The 15,993-nt window shown below is 49.3% G+C and overlaps 1 protein-coding gene across 1 annotated transcript in view; it reads left to right on the forward strand.

The window, feature by feature from the left end:
• Positions 1-15,993, forward strand: part of LOC140717862 (uncharacterized) — a 637,745-nt gene that overhangs the window by 349,442 nt on the left and 272,310 nt on the right. The window lies entirely within an intron of this gene.

The following is a 15,993-nucleotide window of genomic DNA, read 5'->3' on the forward strand; positions in this document are numbered from 1 at the left end:
GGATTTTTCCTATAGTGGGGGAGTCTAGGACAAGAGGACACAGATAGTGTGGATGTGGAGAGGATGTTTCCTATAGTGGGGGAGTCTAGGACCTGAGGACACAGATAGAGTGGATGTGTAGAGAATGTTGCCGATAGTGGGGGAGTCTAGGACCTGAGGACACAGATAGAGAGGATGTGTAGAGAATGTTGCCGATAGTGGGGGGTCTATGACATGAGGACACATATAGAGTAGATAGAGTGCATGTGGAGAGGGTCTTTCCTATAGTGAGGGAGCCTAGGACCAGAGGAAACAGATAGTTTGGATGTGGAGAGGATGTTTCCTATAGTAGTGGAGTCCAGGACCAGAGGGCACAGTTAGAGGGATGTGGAGAGGATGGTTCCTATACTGGAGGAGTCTAGGACCAGTGGAAACAGATAGAGTGGATGTGGAAAGGATGTTTCCTATAGTCGGTGAGTCTAGGACCAGAGGACACAGATAGAGTGGATGTTGAGATGATGATTCATTTTGTGGGGGAGTCTAGGAACAGAGGACATTGATAAAGTGGATGTACAGAGGATGTTTCCTACACTCTGGGAGTCTAGGACCATAGGACACAGATAGACCGGATGTGGAGAGGATCTTTCCTATATTGAGTGAGTCTAGGACCAGAGGACACAGATAGACTGGATGTGGAGAAGATGTATCCTATACTGTGGGAGTCAATGGATCAGACGTCACAGTTAGACTGGATGTGGAGAGGCTGTTTCCTTTCGTGAGAGATTCTAGGACAGGGGAACACAGTTATACTGGATGTAGAGAGGATGTTGCCTATAGTGGGGGAGTCTGGGACCAGAGGGCACATATAGAGAAGATGTAGAGTGGATGTTTCCTATAGTGGGGGAGTCTGGGAACAGAGGGCACAGATAGAGAGGATGTGGAGAGGATGTTTCCTGTAGTGGGGGAGTCTAGGACCAGAGGGCAAAGATAAAGTGGATGTGGACAGGGTGTTTCCTATAGTGGGGGAGTCTAGGACCAGAGGAAACAGATAGAGTGGATGTGGAGAGGATGTTTCCTATAGTGGGGGAGTCTAGGACCAGAGGACACAGATAGAGTGGATGTGGAGAGGATGTTTCCTATAGTTGGGGAGTCTAGGACCAGAGGACAAAGATAGAGTGGATGTGGAGACGACGTTTCCTATAGTGGGGGAGTCTAGGACCAGAGGGCAAAGATAAAGTGGATGTGGAGAGGATGTTTCCTATAGTGGGGGAGTCTGGGACCAGAGGACACAGATAGAGTGGATGTGGAGAGGATGTTGCCTATAGTGGGGGAGTCTGGGACCAGAGGGCACAGATAGAGAGGATGTGGAGAGGATGTCTCCTATAGTGGGGGAGTCTGGGACCAGAGGGCACAACAAGAGTGGATGTGAGGAAGATGTTTCCTATAGTGGGGGTGTCTACGACCAGAGGACAAGGATAGAGTGGATGTGGAGAGGATGTTTCCTATAGTGGGGGAGTCTAGGACCAGAGGACACAGATAGAGTGGATGTGTAGAGAATGTTGCCGATAGTGGGGGAGTCTAGGACCTGAGGACACAGATAGAGAGGATGTGTAGAGAATGTTGCCGATAGTGGGGGGTCTATGACATGAGGACACATATAGAGTAGATAGAGTGCATGTGGAGAGGGTCTTTCCTATAGTGAGGGAGCCTAGGACCAGAGGAAACAGATAGTTTGGATGTGGAGAGGATGTTTCCTATAGTAGTGGAGTCCAGGACCAGAGGGCACAGTTAGAGGGATGTGGAGAGGATGGTTCCTATACTGGAGGAGTCTAGGACCAGTGGAAACAGATAGAGTGGATGTGGAAAGGATGTTTCCTATAGTCGGTGAGTCTAGGACCAGAGGACACAGATAGAGTGGATGTTGAGATGATGATTCATTTTGTGGGGGAGTCTAGGAACAGAGGACATTGATAAAGTGGATGTACAGAGGATGTTTCCTACACTCTGGGAGTCTAGGACCATAGGACACAGATAGACCGGATGTGGAGAGGATCTTTCCTATATTGAGTGAGTCTAGGACCAGAGGACACAGATAGACTGGATGTGGAGAAGATGTATCCTATACTGTGGGAGTCAATGGATCAGACGTCACAGTTAGACTGGATGTGGAGAGGCTGTTTCCTTTCGTGAGGGATTCTAGGACAGGGGAACACAGTTATACTGGATGTAGAGAGGATGTTGCCTATAGTGGGGGAGTCTGGGACCAGAGGGCACATATAGAGAAGATGTAGAGTGGATGTTTCCTATAGTGGGGGAGTCTGGGAACAGAGGGCACAGATAGAGAGGATGTGGAGAGGATGTTTCCTGTAGTGGGGGAGTCTAGGACCAGAGGGCAAAGATAAAGTGGATGTGGACAGGGTGTTTCCTATAGTGGGGGAGTCTAGGACCAGAGGAAACAGATAGAGTGGATGTGGAGAGGATGTTTCCTATAGTGGGGGAGTCTAGGACCAGAGGACACAGATAGAGTGGATGTGGAGAGGATGTTTCCTATAGTTGGGGAGTCTAGGACCAGAGGACAAAGATAGAGTGGATGTGGAGACGACGTTTCCTATAGTGGGGGAGTCTAGGACCAGAGGGCAAAGATAAAGTGGATGTGGAGAGGATGTTTCCTATAGTGGGGGAGTCTGGGACCAGAGGACACAGATAGAGTGGATGTGGAGAGGATGTTGCCTATAGTGGGGGAGTCTGGGACCAGAGGGCACAGATAGAGAGGATGTGGAGAGGATGTCTCCTATAGTGGGGGAGTCTGGGACCAGAGGGCACAACAAGAGTGGATGTGAGGAAGATGTTTCCTATAGTGGGGGTGTCTACGACCAGAGGACAAGGATAGAGTGGATGTGGAGAGGATGTTTCCTATAGTGGGGGAGTCTAGGACCAGAGGACACAGATAGAGTGGATGTGTAGAGAATGTTGCCGATAGTGGGGGAGTCTAGGACCTGAGGACACAGATAGAGAGGATGTGTAGAGAATGTTGCCGATAGTGGGGGGTCTATGACATGAGGACACATATAGAGTAGATAGAGTGCATGTGGAGAGGGTCTTTCCTATAGTGAGGGAGCCTAGGACCAGAGGAAACAGATAGTTTGGATGTGGAGAGGATGTTTCCTATAGTAGTGGAGTCCAGGACCAGAGGGCACAGTTAGAGGGATGTGGAGAGGATGGTTCCTATACTGGAGGAGTCTAGGACCAGTGGAAACAGATAGAGTGGATGTGGAAAGGATGTTTCCTATAGTCGGTGAGTCTAGGACCAGAGGACACAGATAGAGTGGATGTTGAGATGATGATTCATTTTGTGGGGGAGTTTAGGAACAGAGGACATTGATAAAGTGGATGTACAGAGGATTTTCGTATAGTAGGGGAGTATAGGACCAGAGGGCACAAATAGACAGGATGTGGAGAGGATGTTTCCTATAGTGGGAGAGTCTAGGACCAGTGGACACAGATAGAGTGGATGTGGAGAGGATGTTGGCTATAGTGGGGGTTCTAGGTCCAGAGGGCAGAGATGGAGTGTATGTGCAAAGGAAGTTTCCTATAGTGGGGGAGTCCAGGACCAGAGGACACAGATAGAGTGGATGTGGAGAGGATGTTTCCTATTGTGAGGGAGCCTAGGACCAGTGGACTCAGATAGAGTGGATGTGGAGAGCATGTTGGCTATATTGGGGAGGCTAGGACCAGAGGACACAGATAGAGTGGACATGGAGAGGATGTTTCCTATAATGATGGAGTCTAGGACCAGAGGACACAGATAGAGTGGATGTGGAGAGGATGTTTCCTATAGAGGGGGAGTCTAGGACCAGAGGACACAGATAGAGTGGATGTGGAGAGGATGTTTCGTATAGTGGGGGAGTCCAGGACCAGAGGACACAGATAGAGTGGATGTGGAGAGGATGTTTCCTATTGTGAGGGAGCCTAGGACCAGTGGACTCAGATAGAGTGGATGTGGAGAGCATGTTGGCTATATTGGGGAGGCTAGGACCAGAGGACACAGATAGAGTGGACATGGAGAGGATGTTTCCTATAATGATGGAGTCTAGGACCAGAGGACACAGATAGAGTGGATGTGGAGAGGATGTTTCCTATAGAGGGGGAGTCTAGGACCAGAGGACACAGATAGAGTGGATGTGGAGAGGATGTTTCGTATAGTGGGGGAGTCCAGGACCAGAGGACACAGATAGAGTGGATGTGGGGAGGATGTTTCATTCTGTGGGGGAGTCTAGGAACCGAGGACATAGATAAAGTGTAGTGGAGAGGATGTTTCCTACACTGGGGGAGTCTAGGACCAGAGGACACAGATAGAGGGGATGTTGAGAGGATGATTCCTTTAGTGGGGGATTCTAGGTCAGGAGGACACAGATAGACCGGATGTGGTGAGGATCTTTCCTATATTGAGGTAGTCTAGGACCAGAAGACACAGATAGACTGGATGTGGAGAACATGTATCCTATACTGGGGGAGACAATGGATCAGAGGTCACAGATAGAGTGGATGTGGAGAGGATGTTTCCTATACTGGGGGAGTCTAGGAGCAGAGGACACAGAGAGAGTGGATGTGGAGAGGATGATTCCTTTAGTGGGGGATTCTAGGTCAGGAGGACACAGATAGACCGGAAGTGGAGAGGATCTATCCTATATTGAGGGAGTCTAGGACCAGAGGACACAGATAGACCGGATGTGGAGAAGATGTATCCTATACTGGGGTAGTCAATGGATCAGAGGTCACAGATAGACTGGATGTGGAGAGGCTGTTTCCTTTTGTGAGGGATTCTAGGACAGGGGAACACAGATATACTGGATGTGGAGAGGATGTTGCCTATAGTGGGGGAGTCTGGGACCAGAGGGCACATATAGAGAGGATGTGGAGAGGATGTTTCCTATAGTGGGGTAGTCTGGGACCAGAGGGCACAGATAGAGTGGATGTGGAGAGGATGTTGCCTATAGTGGGGGAGTCTGGGACCAGAGGGCACAGATAGAGAGGATGTGGAGAGGATGTCTCCTATAGTGGGGGAGTCTGGGACCAGAGGGCACAACAAGAGTGGATGTGAGGAAGATGTTTCCTATAATGGGGGTGTCTACGACCAGAGGACACTGATATGGTGGATGTGGAGAGGATTTTTCCTATAGTGGGGGAGTCTAGGACAAGAGGACACAGATAGTGTGGATGTGGAGAGGATGTTTCCTATAGTGGGGGAGTCTAGGACCTGAGGACACAGATAGAGTGGATGTGTAGAGAATGTTGCCGATAGTGGGGGAGTCTAGGACCTGAGGACACAGATAGAGAGGATGTGTAGAGAATGTTGCCGATAGTGGGGGGTCTATGACATGAGGACACATATAGAGTAGATAGAGTGCATGTGGAGAGGGTCTTTCCTATAGTGAGGGAGCCTAGGACCAGAGGAAACAGATAGTTTGGATGTGGAGAGGATGTTTCCTATAGTAGTGGAGTCCAGGACCAGAGGGCACAGTTAGAGGGATGTGGAGAGGATGGTTCCTATACTGGAGGAGTCTAGGACCAGTGGAAACAGATAGAGTGGATGTGGAAAGGATGTTTCCTATAGTCGGTGAGTCTAGGACCAGAGGACACAGATAGAGTGGATGTTGAGATGATGATTCATTTTGTGGGGGAGTCTAGGAACAGAGGACATTGATAAAGTGGATGTACAGAGGATGTTTCCTACACTCTGGGAGTCTAGGACCATAGGACACAGATAGACCGGATGTGGAGAGGATCTTTCCTATATTGAGTGAGTCTAGGACCAGAGGACACAGATAGACTGGATGTGGAGAAGATGTATCCTATACTGTGGGAGTCAATGGATCAGACGTCACAGTTAGACTGGATGTGGAGAGGCTGTTTCCTTTCGTGAGAGATTCTAGGACAGGGGAACACAGTTATACTGGATGTAGAGAGGATGTTGCCTATAGTGGGGGAGTCTGGGACCAGAGGGCACATATAGAGAAGATGTAGAGTGGATGTTTCCTATAGTGGGGGAGTCTGGGAACAGAGGGCACAGATAGAGAGGATGTGGAGAGGATGTTTCCTGTAGTGGGGGAGTCTAGGACCAGAGGGCAAAGATAAAGTGGATGTGGACAGGGTGTTTCCTATAGTGGGGGAGTCTAGGACCAGAGGAAACAGATAGAGTGGATGTGGAGAGGATGTTTCCTATAGTGGGGGAGTCTAGGACCAGAGGACACAGATAGAGTGGATGTGGAGAGGATGTTTCCTATAGTTGGGGAGTCTAGGACCAGAGGACAAAGATAGAGTGGATGTGGAGACGACGTTTCCTATAGTGGGGGAGTCTAGGACCAGAGGGCAAAGATAAAGTGGATGTGGAGAGGATGTTTCCTATAGTGGGGGAGTCTGGGACCAGAGGACACAGATAGAGTGGATGTGGAGAGGATGTTGCCTATAGTGGGGGAGTCTGGGACCAGAGGGCACAGATAGAGAGGATGTGGAGAGGATGTCTCCTATAGTGGGGGAGTCTGGGACCAGAGGGCACAACAAGAGTGGATGTGAGGAAGATGTTTCCTATAGTGGGGGTGTCTACGACCAGAGGACAAGGATAGAGTGGATGTGGAGAGGATGTTTCCTATAGTGGGGGAGTCTAGGACCAGAGGACACAGATAGAGTGGATGTGTAGAGAATGTTGCCGATAGTGGGGGAGTCTAGGACCTGAGGACACAGATAGAGAGGATGTGTAGAGAATGTTGCCGATAGTGGGGGGTCTATGACATGAGGACACATATAGAGTAGATAGAGTGCATGTGGAGAGGGTCTTTCCTATAGTGAGGGAGCCTAGGACCAGAGGAAACAGATAGTTTGGATGTGGAGAGGATGTTTCCTATAGTAGTGGAGTCCAGGACCAGAGGGCACAGTTAGAGGGATGTGGAGAGGATGGTTCCTATACTGGAGGAGTCTAGGACCAGTGGAAACAGATAGAGTGGATGTGGAAAGGATGTTTCCTATAGTCGGTGAGTCTAGGACCAGAGGACACAGATAGAGTGGATGTTGAGATGATGATTCATTTTGTGGGGGAGTCTAGGAACAGAGGACATTGATAAAGTGGATGTACAGAGGATGTTTCCTACACTCTGGGAGTCTAGGACCATAGGACACAGATAGACCGGATGTGGAGAGGATCTTTCCTATATTGAGTGAGTCTAGGACCAGAGGACACAGATAGACTGGATGTGGAGAAGATGTATCCTATACTGTGGGAGTCAATGGATCAGACGTCACAGTTAGACTGGATGTGGAGAGGCTGTTTCCTTTCGTGAGGGATTCTAGGACAGGGGAACACAGTTATACTGGATGTAGAGAGGATGTTGCCTATAGTGGGGGAGTCTGGGACCAGAGGGCACATATAGAGAAGATGTAGAGTGGATGTTTCCTATAGTGGGGGAGTCTGGGAACAGAGGGCACAGATAGAGAGGATGTGGAGAGGATGTTTCCTGTAGTGGGGGAGTCTAGGACCAGAGGGCAAAGATAAAGTGGATGTGGACAGGGTGTTTCCTATAGTGGGGGAGTCTAGGACCAGAGGAAACAGATAGAGTGGATGTGGAGAGGATGTTTCCTATAGTGGGGGAGTCTAGGACCAGAGGACACAGATAGAGTGGATGTGGAGAGGATGTTTCCTATAGTTGGGGAGTCTAGGACCAGAGGACAAAGATAGAGTGGATGTGGAGACGACGTTTCCTATAGTGGGGGAGTCTAGGACCAGAGGGCAAAGATAAAGTGGATGTGGAGAGGATGTTTCCTATAGTGGGGTAGTCTGGGACCAGAGGACACAGATAGAGTGGATGTGGAGAGGATGTTGCCTATAGTGGGGGAGTCTGGGACCAGAGGGCACAGATAGAGAGGATGTGGAGAGGATGTCTCCTATAGTGGGGGAGTCTGGGACCAGAGGGCACAACAAGAGTGGATGTGAGGAAGATGTTTCCTATAGTGGGGGTGTCTACGACCAGAGGACAAGGATAGAGTGGATGTGGAGAGGATGTTTCCTATAGTGGGGGAGTCTAGGACCAGAGGACACAGATAGAGTGGATGTGTAGAGAATGTTGCCGATAGTGGGGGAGTCTAGGACCTGAGGACACAGATAGAGAGGATGTGTAGAGAATGTTGCCGATAGTGGGGGGTCTATGACATGAGGACACATATAGAGTAGATAGAGTGCATGTGGAGAGGGTCTTTCCTATAGTGAGGGAGCCTAGGACCAGAGGAAACAGATAGTTTGGATGTGGAGAGGATGTTTCCTATAGTAGTGGAGTCCAGGACCAGAGGGCACAGTTAGAGGGATGTGGAGAGGATGGTTCCTATACTGGAGGAGTCTAGGACCAGTGGAAACAGATAGAGTGGATGTGGAAAGGATGTTTCCTATAGTCGGTGAGTCTAGGACCAGAGGACACAGATAGAGTGGATGTTGAGATGATGATTCATTTTGTGGGGGAGTTTAGGAACAGAGGACATTGATAAAGTGGATGTACAGAGGATGTTTCCTACACTCTGGGAGTCTAGGACCATAGGACACAGATAGACCGGATGTGGAGAGGATCTTTCCTATATTGAGTGAGTCTAGGACCAGAGGACACAGATAGACTGGATGTGGAGAAGATGTATCCTATACTGTGGGAGTCAATGGATCAGACGTCACAGTTAGACTGGATGTGGAGAGGCTGTTTCCTTTCGTGAGGGATTCTAGGACAGGGGAACACAGTTATACTGGATGTAGAGAGGATGTTGCCTATAGTGGGGGAGTCTGGGACCAGAGGGCACATATAGAGAAGATGTAGAGTGGATGTTTCCTATAGTGGGGGAGTCTGGGAACAGAGGGCACAGATAGAGAGGATGTGGAGAGGATGTTTCCTGTAGTGGGGGAGTCTAGGACCAGAGGGCAAAGATAAAGTGGATGTGGACAGGGTGTTTCCTATAGTGGGGGAGTCTAGGACCAGAGGAAACAGATAGAGTGGATGTGGAGAGGATGTTTCCTATAGTGGGGGAGTCTAGGACCAGAGGACACAGATAGAGTGGATGCGGAGAGGATGTTTCCTATAGTTGGGGAGTCTAGGACCAGAGGACAAAGATAGAGTGGATGTGGAGAGGACGTTTCCTATAGTGGGGGAGTCTAGGACCAGAGAGCAAAGATAAAGTGGATGTGGAGAGGATGTTTCCTATAGTAGGGGAGTCTGGGACCAGAGGACACAGATAGAGTGGATGTGGAGAGGATGTTGCCTATAGTGGGGGAGTCTGGGACCAGAGGGCACAGATAGAGAGGTTGTGGAGAGGATGTCTCCTATAGTAGTGGAGTCCAGGACCAGAGGGCACAAATAGAGTGGATGTGGAAAGGCTGTTTCCTTTCGTGAGGGATTCTAGGACAGGGGAACACAGATGTACTGGATGTAGAATGGATGTTGCCTATAGTGGGGGAGTCTGGGACCAGAGGGCACATATAGAGAGGATGTGGAGAGTATGTTTCCTGTAGTGGGGAGTATAGGACCCGAGGACACAGATAAAGTGGATGTGGAGAGGATGTTGCCTATAGTGGGGGAGTCAGGGACCAGAGGACAAAGATAGAGTGGATGTGGAGAGGACGTTTCCTATAGTGGGGGAGTCTAGGACCTGAGGACACAGATAGAGAGGATGTGTAGAGAATGCTGCCGACAGTGGGGGAGTCTATGACCTGAGGACACATATAGAGTAGATAGAGTGCATGTGGAGAGGGTCTTTCCAATAGTGAGGGAGCCTAGGACCAGAGGACACAGGTAGATGGTATGTGGAGAGGATGTTTCCTATAGTAGGGGAGTCCAGGACCAGAGGACACAGATAGAGGGATGTGGAGAGGATGTGTCCTATACTGGAGGAGTATAGGACCAGTGGAAACAGATAGAGTGGATGTTGAGATGATGATTCATTTTGTGGGGGAGTCAAGGAACAGAGGATATAGATAAAGTGGATGTGGAGAGGATATTTCCTACACTGGGGGAGTGTAGGACCATAGGGCACAAATAGACCGGATTTGGAGAGGATCTTTCCTATAGTGGGGGAGTCCAGGACCAGAGGACACAGATAGAGTGGATGTGGAGAGGATGTTTCCGATACTGGGAGAGTCAATGGATCGGAGGTCACAGATAGAGTGGATGTGGAGAGGCTGTTTCCTTTCGTGAGGGATTCTAGGACAGGGTTACACAGATATACTGGATGTAGAATGGATGTTGCCTATAGTGGGGGAGTCTAGGACAAGAGGACACAGATAGAGTGGATGTGGAGAGGATGTTTCCTATAGTGCAGGAGTCTAGGACCAAAGGACACAGATCGAGTGGATGTGGAGAGAATGTTTCCTATAGTGGGGGAGTCTAGGACCAGAGAACACAGATAGAGTGGATGTGGAGAGGATGTTTCCTATAGTGGGGGAGTCTAGGACCAGAGGGCAAAGATAAAGTGGATGTGGAGAGGATGTTGCCTATAGTGGGGAAGTCTAGGACCTGAGGACACAGATAGAGTGGATGTGTAGAGAATGTTGCCGATAGTGGGGGAGTCTATGACCTGAGGACACATATAGAGTAGATAGAGTAATGTGGAGAGGGTCTTTCCTAAAGTGAGGGAGCCTAGGACCAGAGGAAACAGATAGTTTGGATGTGGAGAGGATGTTTCCTATAGTAGGGGAGTCCAGAACCAGAGGGCACAGTTAGAGGGATGTGGAGAGGATGTTTCCTGTACTGGAGGAGTCTTGGACCAGTGGAAACAGATAGAGTGGATGTGGATAGGATGTTTCCTATAGTGGGGGAGCTAGGACCAGAGGACACAGATAGAGTGGATGTTGATATGATGATTCATTTTGTGGGGGAGTCTAGGAACAGAGGACATAGATAAAGTGGATGTGGAGAGGATGTTTCCTATATTGAGTGAGTCTAGGACCAGAGGACACAGATAGACTGGATGTGGAGAGGATGTTTCCTATAGTGGGGAGTCCAGGACAAGAGGGCACAGATAGAGTGTATGTGGAGAGGATGCTTCCTATAGTGGGGGAGTCTAGGACCAGAGAACACTGATATGGTGGATGTGGAGAAAATGGTAACTTTACTGCGGGAGTCAAGGACAAGAGGACAAAGATAGAGTGGATGTGGAGACGACGTTTCCTATAGTGGGGGAGTCTAGGACCAGAGGGCAAAGATAAAGTGGATGTGGAGAGGATGTTTCCTATAGTGGGGGAGTCTGGGACCAGAGGACACAGATAGAGTGGATGTGGAGAGGATGTTGCCTATAGTGGGGGAGTCTGGGACCAGAGGGCACAGATAGAGAGGATGTGGAGAGGATGTCTCCTATAGTGGGGGAGTCTGGGACCAGAGGGCACAACAAGAGTGGATGTGAGGAAGATGTTTCCTATAATGGGGGTGTCTACGACCAGAGGACACTGATATGGTGGATGTGGAGAGGATGTTTCCTATAGTGGGGGAGTCTAGGACAAGAGGACACAGATAGTGTGGATGTGGAGAGGATGTTTCCTATAGTGGGGGAGTCTAGGACCTGAGGACACAGATAGAGTGGATGTGTAGAGAATGTTGCCGATAGTGGGGGAGTCTAGGACCTGAGGACACAGATAGAGAGGATGTGTAGAGAATGTTGCCGATAGTGGGGGGTCTATGACATGAGGACACATATAGAGTAGATAGAGTGCATGTGGAGAGGGTCTTTCCTATAGTGAGGGAGCCTAGGACCAGAGGAAACAGATAGTTTGGATGTGGAGAGGATGTTTCCTATAGTAGTGGAGTCCAGGACCAGAGGGCACAGTTAGAGGGATGTGGAGAGGATGGTTCCTATACTGGAGGAGTCTAGGACCAGTGGAAACAGATAGAGTGGATGTGGAAAGGATGTTTCCTATAGTCGGTGTGTCTAGGACCAGAGGACACAGATAGAGTGGATGTTGAGATGATGATTCATTTTGTGGGGGAGTCTAGGAACAGAGGACATTGATAAAGTGGATGTACAGAGGATGTTTCCTACACTCTGGGAGTCTAGGACCATAGGACACAGATAGACCGGATGTGGAGAGGATCTTTCCTATATTGAGTGAGTCTAGGACCAGAGGACACAGATAGACTGGATGTGGAGAAGATGTATCCTATACTGTGGGAGTCAATGGATCAGACGTCACAGTTAGACTGGATGTGGAGAGGCTGTTTCCTTTCGTGAGGGATTCTAGGACAGGGGAACACAGTTATACTGGATGTAGAGAGGATGTTGCCTATAGTGGGGGAGTCTGGGACCAGAGGGCACATATAGAGAAGATGTAGAGTGGATGTTTCCTATAGTGGGGGAGTCTGGGAACAGAGGGCACAGATAGAGAGGATGTGGAGAGGATGTTTCCTGTAGTGGGGGAGTCTAGGACCAGAGGGCAAAGATAAAGTGGATGTGGACAGGGTGTTTCCTATAGTGGGGGAGTCTAGGACCAGAGGAAACAGATAGAGTGGATGTGGAGAGGATGTTTCCTATAGTGGGGGAGTCTAGGACCAGAGGACACAGATAGAGTGGATGTGGAGAGGATGTTTCCTATAGTTGGGGAGTCTAGGACCAGAGGACAAAGATAGAGTGGATGTGGAGAGGACGTTTCCTATAGTGGGGGAGTCTAGGACCAGAGGGCAAAGATAAAGTGGATGTGGAGAGGATGTTTCCTGTAGTAGGGGAGTCTGGGACCAGAGGACACAGATAGAGTGGATGTGGAGAGGATGTTGCCTATAGTGGGGGAGTCTGGGACCAGAGGGCACAGATAGAGAGGATGTGGAGAGGATGTCTCCTATAGTAGTGGAGTCCAGGACCAGAGGGCACAAATAGAGTGGATGTGGAAAGGCTGTTTCCTTTCGTGAGGGATTCTAGGACAGGGGAACACAGATGTACTGGATGTAGAATGGATGTTGCCTATAGTGGGGGAGTCTGGGACCAGAGGGCACATATAGAGAGGATGTGGAGAGTATGTTTCCTGTAGTGGGGAGTATAGGACCCGTGGACACAGATAAAGTGGATGTGGAGAGGATGTTGCCTATAGTGGGGGAGTCAGGGACCAGAGGACAAAGATAGAGTGGATGTGGAGAGGACGTTTCCTATAGTGGGGGAGTGTAGGACCAGAGGGCAAAGATAAAGTGGATGTGGAGAGGACGTTTCCTATAGTGGGGGAGTCTAGGACCTGAGGACACAGATAGAGAGGATGTGTAGAGAATGCTGCCGACAGTGGGGGAGTCTATGACCTGAGGACACATATAGAGTAGATAGAGTGCATGTGGAGAGGGTCTTTCCTATAGTGAGGGAGCCTAGGACCAGAGGACACAGGTAGATGGTATGTGGAGAGGATGTTTCCTATAGTAGGGGAGTGCAGGACCAGAGGGCACAGATAGAGGGATGTGGAGAGAATGTGTCCTATACTGGAGGAGTATAGGACCAGTGGAAACAGATAGAGTGGATGTTGAGATGATGATTCATTTTGTGGGGGAGTCAAGGAACAGAGGATATAGATAAAGTGGATGTGGAGAGGATATTTCCTACACTGGGGGAGTGTAGGACCATAGGGCACAAATAGACCGGATTTGGAGAGGATTTTTCCTATAGTGGGGGAGTCCAGGACCAGAGGACACAGATAGAGTGGATGTGGAGAGGATGTTTCCGATACTGGGAGAGTCAATGGATCGGAGGTCACAGATAGAGTGGATGTGGAGAGGCTGTTTCCTTTCGTGAGGGATTCTAGGACAGGGTTACACAGATATACTGGATGTAGAATGGATGTTGCCTATAGTGGGGGAGTCTGGGACAAGAGGACACAGATAGAGTGGATGTGGAGAGGATGTTTCCTATAGTGGGGGAGTCTAGGACCAGAGGGCAAAGATAAAGTGGATGTGGAGAGGATGTTGCCTATAGTGGGGAAGTCTAGGACCTGAGGACACAAATAGAGTGGATGTGTAGAGAATGTTGCCGATAGTGGGGGAGTCTATGACCTGAGGACACATATAGAGTAGATAGAGTACATGTGGAGAGGGTCTTTCCTAAAGTGAGGGAGCCTAGGACCAGAGGAAACAGATAGTTTGGATGTGGAGAGGATGTTTCCTATAGTAGGGGAGTCCAGAACCAGAGGGCACAGTTAGAGGGATGTGGAGAGGATGTTTCCTGTACTGGAGGAGTCTTGGACCAGTGGAAACAGATAGAGTGGATGTGGATAGGATGTTTCCTATAGTGGGGGAGCTAGGACCAGAGGACACAGATAGAGTGGATGTTGATATGATGATTCATTTTGTGGGGGAGTCTAGGAACAGAGGACATAGATAAAGTGGATGTGGAGAGGATGTTTCCTATATTGAGTGAGTCTAGGACCAGAGGACACAGATAGACTGGATGTGGAGAGGATGTTTCCTATAGTGGGGAGTCCAGGACCAGAGGGCACAGATAGAGTGTATGTGGAGAGGATGTTTCCTATAGTGGGGGAGTCAGGGACCAGAGGACAAAGATAGAGTGGATGTGGAGAGGACGTTTCCTATAGTGGGGGAGTGTAGGACCAGAGGGCAAAGATAAAGTGGATGTGGAGAGGACGTTTCCTATAGTGGGGGAGTCTAGGACCTGAGGACACAGATAGAGAGGATGTGTAGAGAATGCTGCCGACAGTGGGGGAGTCTATGACCTGAGGACACATATAGAGTAGATAGAGTGCATGTGGAGAGGGTCTTTCCTATAGTGAGGGAGCCTAGGACCAGAGGACACAGGTAGATGGTATGTGGAGAGGATGTTTCCTATAGTAGGGGAGTGCAGGACCAGAGGGCACAGATAGAGGGATGTGGAGAGAATGTGTCCTATACTGGAGGAGTATAGGACCAGTGGAAACAGATAGAGTGGATGTTGAGATGATGATTCATTTTGTGGGGGAGTCAAGGAACAGAGGATATAGATAAAGTGGATGTGGAGAGGATATTTCCTACACTGGGGGAGTGTAGGACCATAGGGCACAAATAGACCGGATTTGGAGAGGATTTTTCCTATAGTGGGGGAGTCCAGGACCAGAGGACACAGATAGAGTGGATGTGGAGAGGATGTTTCCGATACTGGGAGAGTCAATGGATCGGAGGTCACAGATAGAGTGGATGTGGAGAGGCTGTTTCCTTTCGTGAGGGATTCTAGGACAGGGTTACACAGATATACTGGATGTAGAATGGATGTTGCCTATAGTGGGGGAGTCTGGGACAAGAGGACACAGATAGAGTGGATGTGGAGAGGATGTTTCCTATAGTGGGGGAGTCTAGGACCAGAGGGCAAAGATAAAGTGGATGTGGAGAGGATGTTGCCTATAGTGGGGAAGTCTAGGACCTGAGGACACAAATAGAGTGGATGTGTAGAGAATGTTGCCGATAGTGGGGGAGTCTATGACCTGAGGACACATATAGAGTAGATAGAGTACATGTGGAGAGGGTCTTTCCTAAAGTGAGGGAGCCTAGGACCAGAGGAAACAGATAGTTTGGATGTGGAGAGGATGTTTCCTATAGTAGGGGAGTCCAGAACCAGAGGGCACAGTTAGAGGGATGTGGAGAGGATGTTTCCTGTACTGGAGGAGTCTTGGACCAGTGGAAACAGATAGAGTGGATGTGGATAGGATGTTTCCTATAGTGGGGGAGCTAGGACCAGAGGACACAGATAGAGTGGATGTTGATATGATGATTCATTTTGTGGGGGAGTCTAGGAACAGAGGACATAGATAAAGTGGATGTGGAGAGGATGTTTCCTATATTGAGTGAGTCTAGGACCAGAGGACACAGATAGACTGGATGTGGAGAGGATGTTTCCTATAGTGGGGAGTCCAGGACCAGAGGGCACAGATAGAGTGTATGTGGAGAGGATGTTTCCTATAGTGGGGGAGTCTAGGACCAGAGAACACTGATATGGTGGATGTGGAGTAGATGGTAACTTTACTGCGGGAGTCAAGGACAAGAGGAC

This window comes from Hemitrygon akajei, chromosome 28, assembly GCF_048418815.1.
Source record: "Hemitrygon akajei chromosome 28, sHemAka1.3, whole genome shotgun sequence".
Taxonomy (NCBI): domain Eukaryota; kingdom Metazoa; phylum Chordata; class Chondrichthyes; order Myliobatiformes; family Dasyatidae; genus Hemitrygon; species Hemitrygon akajei.